The sequence below is a fragment of the Arabidopsis thaliana genome, chromosome 3, assembly GCF_000001735.4.
Source record: "Arabidopsis thaliana chromosome 3, partial sequence".
In the NCBI taxonomy this organism is placed as follows: domain Eukaryota; kingdom Viridiplantae; phylum Streptophyta; class Magnoliopsida; order Brassicales; family Brassicaceae; genus Arabidopsis; species Arabidopsis thaliana.
Genome location: NC_003074.8, coordinates 12009097 through 12025358, shown reverse-complemented (window position 1 = coordinate 12025358; position 16262 = coordinate 12009097). Strand labels below are relative to the sequence as shown.

The window sequence follows — 16262 nt, the reverse complement described above, 5'->3', positions numbered from 1 at the left end:
TTGGTCTCTTATTAGGGTTAGTCACTTTACTTGTGAAAAGTGGAAGATTAGAAAAATTAAGAAGAACTTGTCTTGTGGGTTTCATTGGTGAGTGAACAAAGAGAGTACACGGCTGTTGTTGTGTTTGTGAACTGGGTAGCTTTAGGATCTGACAGGAGCAAATCAGGTAGTTGATGTTGCGTAACTCTGTCCAAACTTATCTGTGATTGATTAGTGTGAAGATTGTTCTAATAAAGTGTGTTTATTGGAGTTGTGGTCTTGTTCTAGTCAAAGTACTTAGGATTCTTTTACGTCACAACCAACTCCAAGACGTCATTGGAGACAAGCCTGTCCTAAAGAAAAAGATCGACACTTTGAATAACTCTTACAGTTTTAAAAGTCAAAAGCTCAGGATCTCCTTGTCCTGTCCCCAGAAGATACACATCTCCGGGTCCACAATCACCGCCTTTGCAGCCTTTAACTCTCTTCTCTCTCAACACAACCAAGAGCTTCTTCAGCTCAGGTAGCCGCGATGCAATGTCATTTTCTCTAACAAAGACTTCATCTTCAAACGGTGATGGAGATGGATTTGATGGCCGTGTGGATAATACAGAGAAACTATGGATTCCTCCGATTAACTGAAAAATACTTCCAATTAACAAACTCCGTCACCAGTCAGTCAAATCAATGTTCATGAAACACCCAAATGACAATCCCTAGCTCTCAAGATGAGAGAAACCTAGCTTGCAAAGATTTTAAGATTCAATGTTTTACAAATGATTTTTCGATAATGAAAGAGAAAAGCAGAGTCGGCTCATATAGTTGGTCAAACGGCAAACTTGAATCGGCCAGCCTTCACACGCCACGTGTCGACTTCTGATCCCATCTTTATTCCACTTGATTTCCACGTGACAACCACACGTGTGGGGTTCTTCATCACATCTCCCTCCTTTAGCAGAACCTTGACCACAAGGTTTCAAGCAACAAAGTCTGAAAACTTTGTCTGAAGATCAAAAAGAAATTCCCAAGTCGCCTCTTCCAAGGGTTTATTAATCCATTTCACCAGAACCTTAGTTACAGCTCGACCTTGTCTGTTTACCATCTTCCTCTCCGAAATCATGTTAGGTGCCTTCACAAACACATCTTGGATCACTGAAGAAGAAGTGAGTAGTTGTAGGTACATTGCCCACTAGAACCTTCAGCTGAGAAACATGAAAAACAGGATGCACCTGAGACGATGAAGGTAACTGAAGCTTATACGCCACTTCACCAAACTTCTCGATAATCTTATATGGACCAAAATACTTTGGAGCCAACTTCTGATTTACCCGCATCACCACAGACTGCTGCTTATAAAGCTGCAGCTTCACATAGACATATTCACCAATATCAAACTCATGCTGTGTCCTGTGTTGATCTGCAAATTGTTTCATTTGATGTTGAGATTGCATCAGATGAAACTTTAAAGAAACGACAACATATCCTCCCTTTCTTGTAAAGAACGAGCCACCACTGCAACTTTTGATTCCCCCAGCAAGTAAGGCAAATGAATTGGATGTGCTTGTCCATATACAACCTCAAATGGTGTCATGCGGCTAGAGGTATGATAATTGGTATTGTACCAATATTCAGCCAAGGGCAACCACTTACTCCACAATGTTGGCCTTGCATGACACATACAACATAAATAAGTTTCGAGGCAGCGATTAACAACTTCAGTTTGACCGTCTCCATGAGGATGATAAGCACTGGTCATCTTCAACTCAACTCCCTGAAGTGTCAAAAACTCCTTCCAAAACTCACTTGTAAACACATTATCTCTATCGCTCACAATCGAATTAGGAGACCCATGGAGTTTGAAAACATTGTCCAAATACGCTTGTGCAACAGATAAAGCACTATAGGGGTGAGCCAAGGCAATAAAATGGACTGACTTACTAAGACAATCTACTACCACCATGATCACAGATTTCCCAACAGATAAAGGTAGGCCATCTATAAAGTCTATGGACACATCACTCCAAAGTTTATCATGAACTAGTAGAGGTTGTAACAAACCTAGAGAAGCCGCATTATCACTCTTGCACTGCTGACAAGTACTGTAACTCTGAATATAAGCTTGAATATCCTTTACCATTCCCTTCCTATAAAAAAGTCTTTTTACTCGTTGATGAGTAACATCCCTACTAGAGTGACCACCTACTCCTGAACAATGTAGCCAGTACAGCAAGGTATTTTTAATAGCCACATCCGATGGTACAACGATCTTACTCTTTCTTCTTAACACATTCTGGCACTAGGAATAATGCTTCTTAGCTTCAGGATTCTTCTTTAGTGCTTCGATAATGTCCTTCAACACCACATCTTTATCATAACCCTTTTGAATATCTTTAAGCAAGTCACATTCCACTACTGTTTACCCTCCACCCTAGACAAGGCATCTGCTACTAAGTTTTCTTTGCCCTGCCTATACTGAATCTCATAATCGAACTCCAAAAGTTTTGGTAACCATTGTTGCTATATTGGTGTGTTCAATCTTTGCTCCAACAAGTACTTCAAGCTTCTCTGATCCGTTTTAATCACAAAGTGATTTGGTAACATTAATGTCTCCACTTGTTAACAGCAAAAATTACAGCCAACAACTCCTTCTCATTTATTGATAAATGTAACTGCTTACCCTTCAGCTGCCTCCTAAGATAGGCCAATGGATGACCCTCTTACATCAACACCGCTCCAATTCCTTGCCCACAAGCGTCTGTCTCCACTACAAACGGTTTGTCAAACAAGGGTAATGCTAACACCGGAGCATTACACAAAGCTTTCTTAAGCAACACAAAAGCTTCTTGTCATTCCTGTGACCAAACAAAAGAATTTGTTTTGGTTATTGCATGCGAAGGTCTTGCTATTACACCAAAACCCTTAACAAATCTTCTGTAATACCCAGCTAAGCCAAGGAACCCACTGAATTGTTTAACATTCACTATTACAGGTCATTCTTGCACCGCTTTTATCTTAGCCGGACTTGTTTCTATACCGTTCCCACTGATGAAGTGACCCAAGTACTCCACCTAAGGCACTGCAAACGCACAGTTACTCATCTTTGCATACAGCTTCTGCTTCCTCATCACTTCAAAAACCATACGCAAACGCTTCTTATGTTCCTCGACAGACGAGCTATACACAAATATGTCATCAAAAAAAACTAGCACAAACTTCCTTAAGAAATCTTTAAAGGCTGAATTCATGGGACTCTGAAAAGTTGCAGGAGCATTGGTAAGACCAAATGGCATTACCAAATATTCATAATGTCCGCTATGAGTCTTGAAAGCTGTCTTATGTTTATCTTCAGTATCCATACACACTTGATGATAACCAGCCCGTAAGTAAATTTTAGAAAACGCCATAGCACCACCTAACTCATCCATCAGATCTTCAATTAGTGGTATAGGGAATCTGTCCTTCACCGTCATGCCATTCAGTTCCCTATAATCCACACATAACCGCCAAGTACCATCTTTCTTTTTCACTAACACCACTGGAGAAGCGTACGGACTTGAGCTCACTTAAATAGTACCATTGCTGAGCATGTCTTCTACAATCTTATCAATCTTCTTCTTCTGATGAACCGCATACCGATAAGGCCTTTGGTTCACCGGATTAGCACCCTCCAACAGTTTGATTTTATGATCATGTTTAGCTCAAAAGGGTGGTAATTCTATAGGCTCCTTAAACACATCGGGAAACTCCTCTACTATGTTATGAACCATTGATTCTTCTTCTACTTCATTGGTCAAGGCATTAATAGAGCAAATTTCCTTCTCCTCTTCACTCACAACTTCTCTAACGCAAACCATCGCTAATTGAACTTGATCTGTCTGCATTTTGTGAAGCTTATGAGCTTTAAGATCACGCACAGATCTTGGTTAATACCATGTAACCACACCCTCTCGTTCTCATAAGTAAACCGCATTTCCAGCTTCTTAAACTCCCAAGAAATACAGCCTAACGTCTCAAGCCACTGCACACCTAACACCATATCAACCCCTTGCAAAGGAATTAAAAGAATGTCTGATTGAAAGGTAGTAGACTGCAGCTTCCATGTAGACTTCTTGACTTGTCCATCCACATTCAATTTCCTCCCATCTACAACTGCTACTTTGGTCAATCCTGCTAACTCCACTTGACATCACAATTTAGCAGCCACTCTTGAATATATGAAATTATGAGTAGACCCTGAATCAATGAGAATAAAAATGACACGCTTATCATATGTTCCCTTCACCCTCATAGTTTGTATCCAGAAATGCCAGAAACCGCATTGACAGAGATTTGAGGCATTGGTCTTTGTTCGTGCTCTTCATCACTCAAAACTTCCACATTATCTTCAAACTCCTTATCTACATCCATTTGAAACAACTGTGTCTTCTTATGCACCAAATAATCCTCAGGAGTAATAGAGTCCCTTAGCCCTTCTGTCATTCATCTCCTACTGTAACATCTTTTTAGGTTGTTGGCTAACCGGTTTATAAGAACTTTTATTACCAAAGTGATCTCTTATGCTTTACATCTTTAACGGTTCTATAAGTGCCTCCTGAACTATTACTCTTATGTGACCAAGGTAATCTTAGGATGAGCCTTCTCATAATACATGCCCAAACGCAAACAATCTCTCACCGTCTTTGGTTCAAACATTTTAACATGCATTTGTGTATCTGTTCTCAACCCCGCCAAAATACACACTCACCAAATACTCCTCAGACAAGTTAAGCCTTACTTTAATCAGCTCAAACTGCTGATGATACTCAACAATACCATCAGTCTCATGAAGTTTCTTTAATTCTGCCATTGGATCATCACAAGCATCCTCAAAACGATCCTTTAGTAATTTGACATATTCAGGCCAGTTATACAACACATCCAACCCAGTACAAGACTGAATAAACAAATGATGCCATGTCGATGCATGACTATCAAAGTGTATTGCAGCCATCTTAACTTTCATCTCCTCTGGAGTAAATTCACTACCAAAAAATTTTTCCACCTTAAACAGCCATTCATTGATTCTACTTCAATCAAATCTAGGAAAATCGATCTTCCCCAACCTAGTAAGACTCCCATAATGGTGGTTAATCTCAAATCTTACCGTATCGTTACGATGTTCCCTTGGATGATCAGAGAAACCCGATCGAGCCTCTGTTGAAGTTGATGAGTACGACGAACTCCTATCTAATCTCTCTTGTTCATCCGCTACCTTCTTTCTCGTCGATCTACTCAACGCACCAAACATATCATCATCGCTTTATGTTGCTTAGCGACCATTTCCTCCAACCTCGTCATGCGTGATTCGATCGGATTCTCCATTTCTACTCCTTTTCCCTTCAGATCCTCTTCCCGCGACCTCGTAACAACCATCTTCTCCGAGAAACGACACAGCTCCGATACCTTTAATACAGAGAAACTATGGATTCCTCCGCTTAATTGAAAAATACTTCTAATTAACAAATTCTGTCACCAAACAGTCAAATCGATGTTCATGAAACACCCCAATCACAATCGCTAGCTCCCAAGATGAGATAAACCTAGCTTACAAAGATTTTAAGATTCAATGTTTACTAATGGTTTTTTGATAATGAAAGAGAAAAGTAGAGTCAGCTCATATAGCTGCTCTAACGGCAAACTTGAATCGGCCAGCCTCACACGCCACGTGTCAACTCCTGATTCCTTCTTTATTTTACTTGATTTCCCACGTGACAACCGCACGTGTGGGGTTATGCATCAAGGTTCAACCGCCTTTGATCCCTCTAGTATCTCTCAAAAGAGTCTTTCTCTGCAAAGGGTGAAGAAGAAGATGCAGTATTGTAATGTAAACAACAAATAGGACTCAAATTGGTCCTAGCTTGTTGCCAATTCCTAATACTGGATGAGAAAATAGGAATCTGCCGAACAAGAGCCATTCAACAACACACACACACACACACACACACTTGCACATGATTCAAATCATTAGTATCATCATATAGAACAGTCATCAACATAAAGTATACTCAGAAACTATGTGATTGGTAAAAGAGAAGGATTCATCAAGGAGGAACTAAGAACACCAAAAGAGCAACAAGTAGGACCAAACCCAGATTCAATTTTGACAAAATTTACTCCTTCCATTGAAAACCCTAACTATGGTCTGGGCCCTTAAGTCTAATAGATGTTAGAGGATCCATATGAAGCCCAATATAGTGTCTCATGAGTAACCCAAAAGCCCATGAAATGGGCCATGTAACAAGGGTTAGCAAGATAGTGACTCATATATTTAGTTATGTAAGGAGAACTTTGATGGTAAGTTTGAGAATTGTCTCAAAACAACTCTTCTTCTCATCTTTATAAAAGTATCAATTGAATCATTGTGCTCTTGGTGACAACAAAGTAATCTTTCCTCTTTTAGTTTCTTTGAATAATAAAGCTCTTAATGAGCTATCTAATTTCAGTTTTATATTTCTCTTAATAAGCTTATTTGAGCATAGATATCATTGCTTTAGAAATGTCAACAAGAGTACAACATCAGATTCCGAAAAAAATAAGTCAAAATTAAACGCAACTCGAAAACGAACTCATAGATAGAAAAGAAACAGGCTTTAAAGTCTACAGAGCAAAACATAGATTACAAACTCACCACGGAACAAGAAGCCGGAAATTTATGATTCCAAGCAGAAAAGACACTAGAAAAGTGGAGAGGAGACGTTGGGAGAGTCAAGGGTGCGATCAGAAGAGTTTTGTAATGCGGAGAACATGTGGCGGCGAACAGAGTTTTGTCGGAATTTAAGTGAGGAACTTGTGTGTGCTTTTGCAAATATGCACATGTATGTATGTTGGAGACATTTTTAATTTGTAGGATTTTTGGTTACTTTTTGAAAAAAAATATTATTAGCTATCTAAAGTATAGCTGAACACATGGCCACACATGCCAACTAAACTAAAGGACAATAAGCTACCTGATGTATATGGATTGCATGGTCACATATACGAAATATATAGAGTCATGTAGTCAACATCATAAACATACTTTTCAGGTTAACCGGTCAATTAACTCTTACGTCGATCGGCGTTGACTTACAAAAATTATATTTTTAATTTATTTTTAGTATTAAAAATGTAGTTTTATTTGGTGTTGTAAAATAAAAAACAAACTCTATATCTACTATAATATATTTTGCATATATATTTAATATATTGATTTTTATAATAGTTAGCTTTTTCAATTTCTAAACTAAACTAAGAATGTACAAAATGATTAAAAAGTTTTAAGATATAAAATTTTAAACTAAAACCAGAAAAATCTTCTTTTTTTTTGTATTATCAATTAAAAAATATTAACTTCTTCTTTTCATTAGAAAATAGGGAGATTTGCAAAACTACCCTTTTTTTACTACCCTTTTGCAACAATACCCTTTTATATTGTTCATTTTTAAAAATATCTCTTCCCTTGAACAGAATGACCAAATTACCCTCATCTAATAAGAACATGTAATTGGAAACTGAAAGTTTTCCGCTAAATTTTTGGCCCCAAAATTTATTTCTCCCGCCAAAAAAAAAATTCCGCCAAACTTTTTTTCCCGCCAAAAAAAAAAAAACCCGCCAAAATTTTTTCTCGTTAAATTTTTTTCCCAGCCAAAAAAAATGCTTTTAAAAATCCTTGTAAATTTTTTAAAAACTCTTTTAAAAAACTTGTAAAGTTTTTTAAAAGATTTGGTAGTTGCTAAAAACCCTTGTAAATCATTTTAAAACCTCTTAAAATCTTTATAAAGTCTTTAAAAACATAAGTATATACTTTAAAACCCCTTTTTAAACCTTTGTAAATCATTTTAAAACTTTTTATAATAGTTTTATAAGATTTACAATTGTTTTTTAAGCATAAGTAAGTGGCATTGAATGATTACAATGGATTTTAAAAGCTTATAAAATGGTGAAACATGATTTACAATCGTTTTAAAGCATAAGTAAGTGGCATAGAATGATTTACAAGGGATTTAAAAAGGGTTAGCATGGTTTACAATCGTTTTTTAAGCATAAGTAAGTGGCATTGAATGATTTACAAGAGATTTTAAAAGCTTATAAAAGGGTAAAACATGATTTACAATCGTTTTTAAAGCATAGGTAAGTGGCATAGAATGATTTACAAGGATTTTTAAAAAGGGTTAGCATGGTTTACAATGTTTTTTAAGCATAAGTAAGTGGCATTGGAATGATTTACAAGGGATTTTAAAAGCTTATAAAAGGGTAAAACATGATTTACAATCGTTTTTAAAGCATAAGTAAGTGACATAGAATAATTTACAAGGGATTTTAAAAGTGTTTGTATGGTTTACAATCGTTTTAAAGCATAAGTAAGTGGCATTGAATAATTTACAAGGGATTTAAAAAGGGGTTAACATGATTTACAATCGTTTTCAAAGCATAAGTAAGTATCAAAGAATGATTTACAAGGGATTTTAAAAAGGGTTTGCATGGTTTACAATCGTTTTTAAAGGATAAGTAAGTGGTATAGAATGATTACAAGGATTTTAAAAGCTTATAAAAAGGTAAAACATGATTTACAAGAGTTTTTAAAGTGTTTTAAAATGATTTACAAGGATTTTAAACCTTTGTAAATGCTTTTAAAACTCTTATAAAGTTTTTACAAGCATTTTTTAACTCTTAGAAAGAGAATTGTAAGTATTTAAAACATTTACAACTTTATTTGAACCATTTTAAAACTCTTGTGAACCTTTACAAAAGGTTTTAAAAAGATTTACCAAAGTTTTTAAAGGGTTTTCTTATAAATTCTTTTAAAATCTTTTAAGAACTCTTGTACATCTTTTAAAACCCTTTAAAAATCCCTTATAAATCTTATAAATATTTTAAAACACTTTTAAACCCTTTAAAAATCTTTAAAAAACTCTTGTAAGTCTTTTAAACCCCTTTAAAATCCCTTGTAAATCTTGTAAAACTCTTTTAAAATCTCTTGTAAATCTTTTAAACCCTTTTAAAATCTCTTGTAAATCTTTTAAACCCTTTTAAAATCTCTTGTAAATCTTTTAAAAAATTTTAAAACCCTTTAAAAATCCCTTGTAAATCTATTTCCCGCAAAAAAAAAAAAATTTACGGGAAAAATGTTTTCAAAATTTTTATTTAGCGGGAATTTTTTTTTTTGAAAATTTTTGGCGGGAAATTGTTTTTTGAAAATTTTGGCGGGAAATTTTTTCCGAAATTTTTTGGCGAGAAATTTTATTTTGGAATATTTTAGGCGAAAAATATTAATATTTATTTTGTTAACCTAAATTAATTTACAAATAGGGGTAAAATGGTCATTAAAAATTTAAAGAGCGTATAAATGAAAATGGTAAATAGAAAATGGTAGAATTGAAAAGGGGTAGTGTGAAAAAGGTATTAGAAAGAATTTCTAAAATCATTACAATTAAGAACTCAATACACATGACTATATGAGTTTCATAAGAAAGTAATATGAAAAACAATTGAGTATATAACTTTTTAGTCTAAATTTTGCACGGTAATTTTTAAATTCAAAATCAAAATTTTAGTAAATATTTAATCAAATAAAAAGTTAATACTAAGTATTGATTTAAAATATTTAGCAAATAATAAAATTAACTTCTTAAAAACCAAACTATTAATATTATGAATATTTCATATCTTAAAAAATGTTTCTTCTCTTAATTTAGTTTTGAAATTAAAAAAATAAACTAAATATTATAAGAATTAACAAAATTGGGACCGTAAAATTCTTTTAATTTATAGAAGTATTAATTATGGGAAATTTGCAAAACTACCCTTTTTTTACTACCTTTTTGCAACAAGGGTGATTTAGCTGAATAACCATATTTGATAAACAAATTAAGAATATAGCACTATATGTATAGAAATTAAGAAAATAGCATGTAAGGATAAGGAAAAGACAATTTTAGTGTTGAATTGGAGGTGAGATGATTTAGTAACACTTAGTTTAGTTTTTACCTATTTGTTTTTTTTTGCTAGTATTTTTTCTAAAAAATAGATTCCAGTTATAAAATTTATTAGAAAAAATTCTACATACAAAATAGTTTGAATTTTTAAAATCGGATTTGAATTTATAAAATAGTAAATAGTGTTTGTAAGTAAAAACATGTACTATTTTGGATAGAAATAAAATGTTGTACTATACTATTTTGGATGTATAGAAAAACTATACCCTAAGATACAACCTTGGCAACCCAAGCAACCAGATAACATAAGTGGTATCTGAAAAATCTACTTCGTCCTTTTCATTTGTTTGTTATGTGATACAGAAAAAAAGAAAAAGAGAAGAGATTGAGAGAAGAAAGAAAAAGAGATGAGAGAGAGAGGAGAGAAGGAGAGATTTAGAATGAGGTGGAGAGAAAAGGATAAATATGTTATTATTATATATAATATAGAGAGTATAGCAGTTTTTTTGTCTTGTGTTACTTTCTTAATTTATAAGTTTTTGTTAGTTATTCTTGCAAATTTCCCTTGCAACAATACCCTTTTATCTTTTCCATTTTTAAAAATATCCCTTTCCCTGAACACAATGACCAAATTACCCTCATCTAATAGGAATATGTAATTGGAAACTGAAATTTTCCCGCCAAACAAAAATTTCCGCCAAACTTTTTTCCCGCCAAAAAAACATATCCCGCCAAATTTTTTATTCGTAACAAATTTTTTCTCAGCCAAACAAATTCTTTTAAAAATCCTTGTAAAATTTTTTTGCGGGAAATAGATTTACAAGGGATTTTAAAAGGGTTTTAAAAGATTTACAAGGAATTTTAAAATGGTTTTAAAATATTTACAAAGGATTTTAAAAGATTTACAAGAGATTTTAAAAGGGTTTAAACGATTTACAAGGAATTTGAAAAAGGTTTTAAAATATTTACAATGGATTTAAAAAAAATATTTTAAATGGTTTTAAAAATATTTACACGAATTTTAAAAGGTGTCTTCTTGTAAATTCTTTAAAAATCTTTTAAAAACCATTGTACATCTTTTAAAACCCTTTTAACCCCTTTCAAAATCTCTTGTAAATCTTTTAAAACCATTTTAAAATCTCTTATAAGTATTTTAAAACACTATTAAATCCTTTAAAAAGTTTTAAAAAAACCATTGTAAATCTTTTAAACCCCTTTAAAATCTCTTGTAAATATTTTAAAACCCTTTAAAAATCTCTTGCAAATCTTTTACAACCTTTTAAAATCCCTTGTAAATAATTTAAAACTCTTTTAAGACAATTTTAAACCCTTTCAAAATCTTTAAAAAACCTTTATAAATCTTTAAAAAACCTTTGTAAATCTTTAAAAGCCCTTTAAATCCTTTCTAAATCTTTTAAACCCTTTTAAAATCCCTTGTAAATCATTTAAAACCCTTTTAAAATCCTTTGTAAATATTTTAAAACCCTCTTAAATCCCTTTTAAAATCTCTTGTTATTCAATTTCCAGCCAAAAATTTTTTTTTGCGGGAACAAAATGTGGCGGGAAATTGTTTTTTCGAAAACATTTGGCGGGAATTTTTTTTTCAAAATTTTTTTGCGGGAAATTTATTTTGAAATATTTTAGACGAAAAATATTAATATTTCATTTTGTTAACCTAAAACAATTTCCAAATAGGGGTAAAATGATCATTAAAAATTTAAAGAGGATAAAAATGAAAATGGTTAAAAAAAATGGTAGAGTTGAAAAGGGGCATCATGAAAAGGGCATTAAAAGAATTTTTCATTAATTAATTGATAAATTAATAAATTTTATTTTATATACACGTTTTTGGTTGTGTATTAAGTCTTTTGCGATTTTAAGTACTTGTGACGGGATTGGATAGTTTTGGGCTTCCTCGTGTCAAAACGGGCAAGAGGAGTTAATTTTTACGATTCTGGCGGTCTACTTCCAGCGGTCCACCTCCATATGTGCTTGACTGCCAGTTTTACCGAAGATTCTAGCAATCTACTTCCATCGGTCTACCTTCATTTGTTGCTCAACTGCCAATCTTACCGAAGATTCTGGCGGTCTACTTCCATCGGTCTACCTCCATTTGTTGCTCGACCGCCGGTTTCGGTTTTCTTTAACCGAATTTATTTTCTATTTTCTATATTTGGGTATAAAACCCCAGAAACCTAATTTCATTGTCAAGGCTTCTTTTTCTACAACTTTTCTAGAGCTTTTCTTTGTAAGCAACTTTGGGAGAAGGATCCATCCTCTTTGACACTTTGGAGAAGATTTCTAATCCCTATTCTTTATATTTAATTAATCTTTTATGTCTTCTTCAACTCTTTGTGTTGTTTATTTTACTATGAACCAGTAGTCTCTTAATTGGGTTTTAGGGTTCTAAGTAGGGGATTCAATAAATTGATGGTCTGATTGTTGTTTGGAGTTCTTTATCTTTTAGTTCTTTGATTCCCATGTTCTTAATGCTAGAATAGGATTGATTACCCTGTTTTAGATTCTAGGCTTTTCTATGCATCAAAAGTGTTCGATAGAATGCCTGAACCAATGTGAATTGAGCAATGGATTTCTAGCCAACAATAATGAACCTAATTCTAATGCGAATTTGAGTAGAAAATTACAAATGAAAGTTTAGTAGTCAAGTAGTCAAATTTAGTGATTAATGTCTTGAGAGAGAATTAGTCTAAACGTGTGTTCATGTTCGAGAACGGTTCTTTGTGCTGAATTCCTTGTCTAATATTTCCATTAATCATTGATCTCTGAAATACCGTATGGCTCAATGCTTTTTATTATATAACTTTAATCGTTTATTTTCTTACATTTTAATTTATAATCGAGAAAACCAAACAAACAACCTTTTCGCTTTAGCTAAGAACGAGTCTCGGAAATCTTTAGAGTATCTTTGGTCCTTGTGGATTGACCTTGCATATACTACCTTTCAGTTAAGTGTATCGAGCATTTACTCGAGTAACCAAGTTGGCGCCGTTGTCGGGGACAAATTGCGTTACCTAAAGATTTAGGATTAGTTTTTAGTCTAAAGCATTTTTATTTACTGTTAATGATTATCATTTCCATGTTTTCTTTGGTGTTTTCAGGTGTATGACCCATAGCCAAGGCTCATCACACCTAGTACACTACCACGAGGATATCGGAAAGTTTGAAAGAGAGAATAAGAAAAAGAAGCAGTTATCAGTGCAGAGAGAAGCTGAAATGGTTGACCGTGCCGCTGCTAAGAATCTCCTGAATGAGGATGGACTCCAATTTGAAGGAGAACATCATGGAGAGTTTCAGGATCCACCACCTCCTGAAGCCATTAATCCTCCTACTGCTAGTGGAAAGAGTTGTCCGTGTAGCTGCTGCTAATGCTGCTCATTTAGCCGCGTTAAATGCTAGGCTTGCGCCTGTTCGACAAACTCTAGGAGATCACGATGCTCCCAATCTTGAATTTTTCCGAGACAGGAACCAACACCTCACTATCAACAGGAATGATTTTGAGATCAAGATCGGGTTGTTGACTCTTGTGAAGCATAATCAGTTTTATGGTCTTTCCTGTGAGAATCCGGTCTATCATTTAGATAATTTTGAAGATATATGTGGGACAACGAGAATAAATTGAGTGTCAGATGATCTTATCAAATGTAGACTATTTATATTCTCTTTGGCAGACAAAGCCCACCTCTAGTTGAAGTCACTGGACTCTACAAATCTAAGAAATTGGGAAGACTACAAAGCTCCATTTTTGGGACAGTACTTCACGCAGTTTAGGACACATGTCCTAAGGAATAAGATCAATAGCTTCCAACAAGGAGTCATTCCATGAAGCTTGGGAGAGGTTTAAGGACTACTATAGGGAGTGTCCTCATCATGGGTTTCCACGAGATAAATTAATTAGCACTTTATATAGGGGAGTTGACAAGGCCTACAAGATGGCAAGAGACAATGCTAGCATTGGGGACTTCATGACCAAGACTGAAAATGAGGCTATAGAGCTAATTGAGAACAAGTAAACGAAAGCGCTAGGTCATCATGGTTTTCTCCGGGCAACATGGTTCAAATAAAGGTTTAGATTCCAATTCAGGTGATAACATGGTTAGGTTTGTTTACTTCCAAATTCTCAGACATACGAAACTCATTCAAGTTCGGTTAACCCTAACGGCTAGTAGGTGGAAGCCAGCTAATCTCCCTGTACCTCGCTACCTAGTTGCCTCACGGCTAGGAGCCCGAACATGGTAACGACATATTGATCAAAGCATTAAGTTCAAGTTTGATTCTAGTCCATAAGCCCCTATAACTCGGCGGTTAGCAACGGTTATAGCACAATATTCGTGAGTTAGTTCAAGCAATTATACGAGATTCTGCCAAGTATAAAGTACCTCACATGTCAAGACTCTTGAGAGTCAGGTCTCTCTGATTGTTTCTGCCTCTCTACGACCAGCTGGTTCTCATTCTGGAAAAGTAGAACCCATGGGTAAAGAGCAATGCTATGCTATTATGATCCAGGAAGAGCCTAGAGAGATTGATTTCGCCAAACAGGTGGAAACTAATGTTGTCGTTGTTGAGACAATTGTGGAGGAAATGATTGCAGAGGATGATGAACTTTTATTTGTGGAGCCGCCACCCTATATCCCCCTAAGTTGCCATTTCCAGGCCGTGCAAGACAGATTTAAAAGAAGAAAGAGTATGCACGCTTTGAGGAAGACAGATCATGAAACAGTTGTATGTCAGACTCCCTTTCTTACAATTGGTTCTCCATGTTCCAACCTACAGAAATTACTTGAAAGATATCTTGTCCAACAAGAGGAGCAATGAGGAAGGGGTTAAGTTGATGTCCAAAGGAGAAGAGTATGCTTAGCTGGAGGAGTCTGAGAGACAACAGAAGGAATCTTAGCTCACTGATGCAGTAGAGGTGTTAGCTGGGAAAGAGATGGTCAGTACATGTAGTGCCATCCCTCCAGCTACTATTCCCGAGGAACTCGGTGATCCAGGAAGTTTTGTTTTACCTTGCCGGATTGGAAAGTCTATGTTTGAGAGATTTCTTTCTGATTTATGAGCTGGAGTTAATTTGATGCCTCTTTCTATGTCAAAGCGCCTAGGCATCACATCAATTAATTTGATGCCTCTTTCTGTGGGATATCCAGTGGGATTGGCGGAGAATGTGCATGTTAGAGTTGGAAATTTCTACATTCCAACTGATTTTGTTATCTTGGAACTTGATAAGGAACCACATGATCCTCTCATTCTTGGTAGGCCATTCTTAAACATTGCAGGAGTTATAATTGATGTGAGAATAAGCACGATCAACCTGCAAATTGGGGACTATGCTTTGGAGTTTGACATGAGAAAGACAAGGAAAAATCTCACAATTGAAGGTCATGCATTCTTTATAGACACAAATGATGAGCCTGGTGCTGAATGTGTAAAGGATTGCATTGAGTTGAATGATGTTGAGGAAGTCCTGGATGGAGACACAAAAGACCCTCATGTGACCTTGATACCACTGTAGTGTGTAGGAGACACCATCGAGTATAAGGTGCAGTGTAAGGGAACCTCGAAACCTTTCACCAAAGCTAGGAGCATTCTCAATTCGGAGTGAAAATAGAAAGGTAGAAAAGTTGTGAAGTGTGGTTGGTAAAGTTCTAAAGTCGAAGCTGAATGATTGGGGACCTTGTTGTGGAGCAAGTTCCGCACTCGTGCCCATTGATTCACAAGAATCCGGTCAAGCTAGTGACATAAAACAAGCGCTTAGTGGGAGGCAACCCACCATGTATTCTCTTTACATACCTTCATCTTTGTTCTTTCTTGTTTCCTTTTGAGTATGTCTAGCAACTTCTTTTCGAATTGTTTTCACATCGAGACGGTGTGAAGCAAGTTGGGGGAGGGGGGAGGGGGGGGGGAGGATGTCATTTGTCTACTAATCGAGTTTGCTTTGGTTGTTTGTTTTGTTGCTTTTGTTCGAGTTAGTCCTTTTTTTTTATCGAGTCAAAACCGTGTCTTTTTATTGAGTCAAAATGTTATGAGAACTGTGATCTTTTCTTAGGGAATTGCATCATGCTTGATTTCATTGCCTTGAGACCATTTAGCATTATTCGATAACTTGAAAGGTCAGGAAAATCCATCACTAGATCGCTTTATAGTAGTCCTTATCTCTTTGAAATTTGGATGAATTGAGTTTTATCTTATATACTTGACCTTAATCTGGACTTAATTTATCTCACTTAGAGGCTTGAGAATCATGTAATGGATCATACATTCAGAGTCTTGTTTGCATCATTTTTATCACTCTTTGCTAATTCTGAATGACTAGAC

At 35.1% G+C, this 16262-nt stretch overlaps 2 pseudogenes across 2 annotated transcripts; one reads left to right on the top strand and one right to left on the bottom strand.

Moving 5' to 3' along the window:
* Positions 1-332: 332 nt before the first annotated feature.
* On the bottom strand, positions 333-5933 carry AT3G30405 (annotated as a pseudogene; the record flags this gene model as incomplete). The annotated part of the gene is made up of 1 exon: positions 333-5933.
* Positions 5934-13206: 7273 nt separating this feature from the next.
* On the top strand, positions 13207-15769 carry AT3G30400 (annotated as a pseudogene; the record flags this gene model as incomplete). The annotated part of the gene is made up of 1 exon: positions 13207-15769.
* Between the last annotated feature and the right edge of the window lie 493 nt (positions 15770-16262).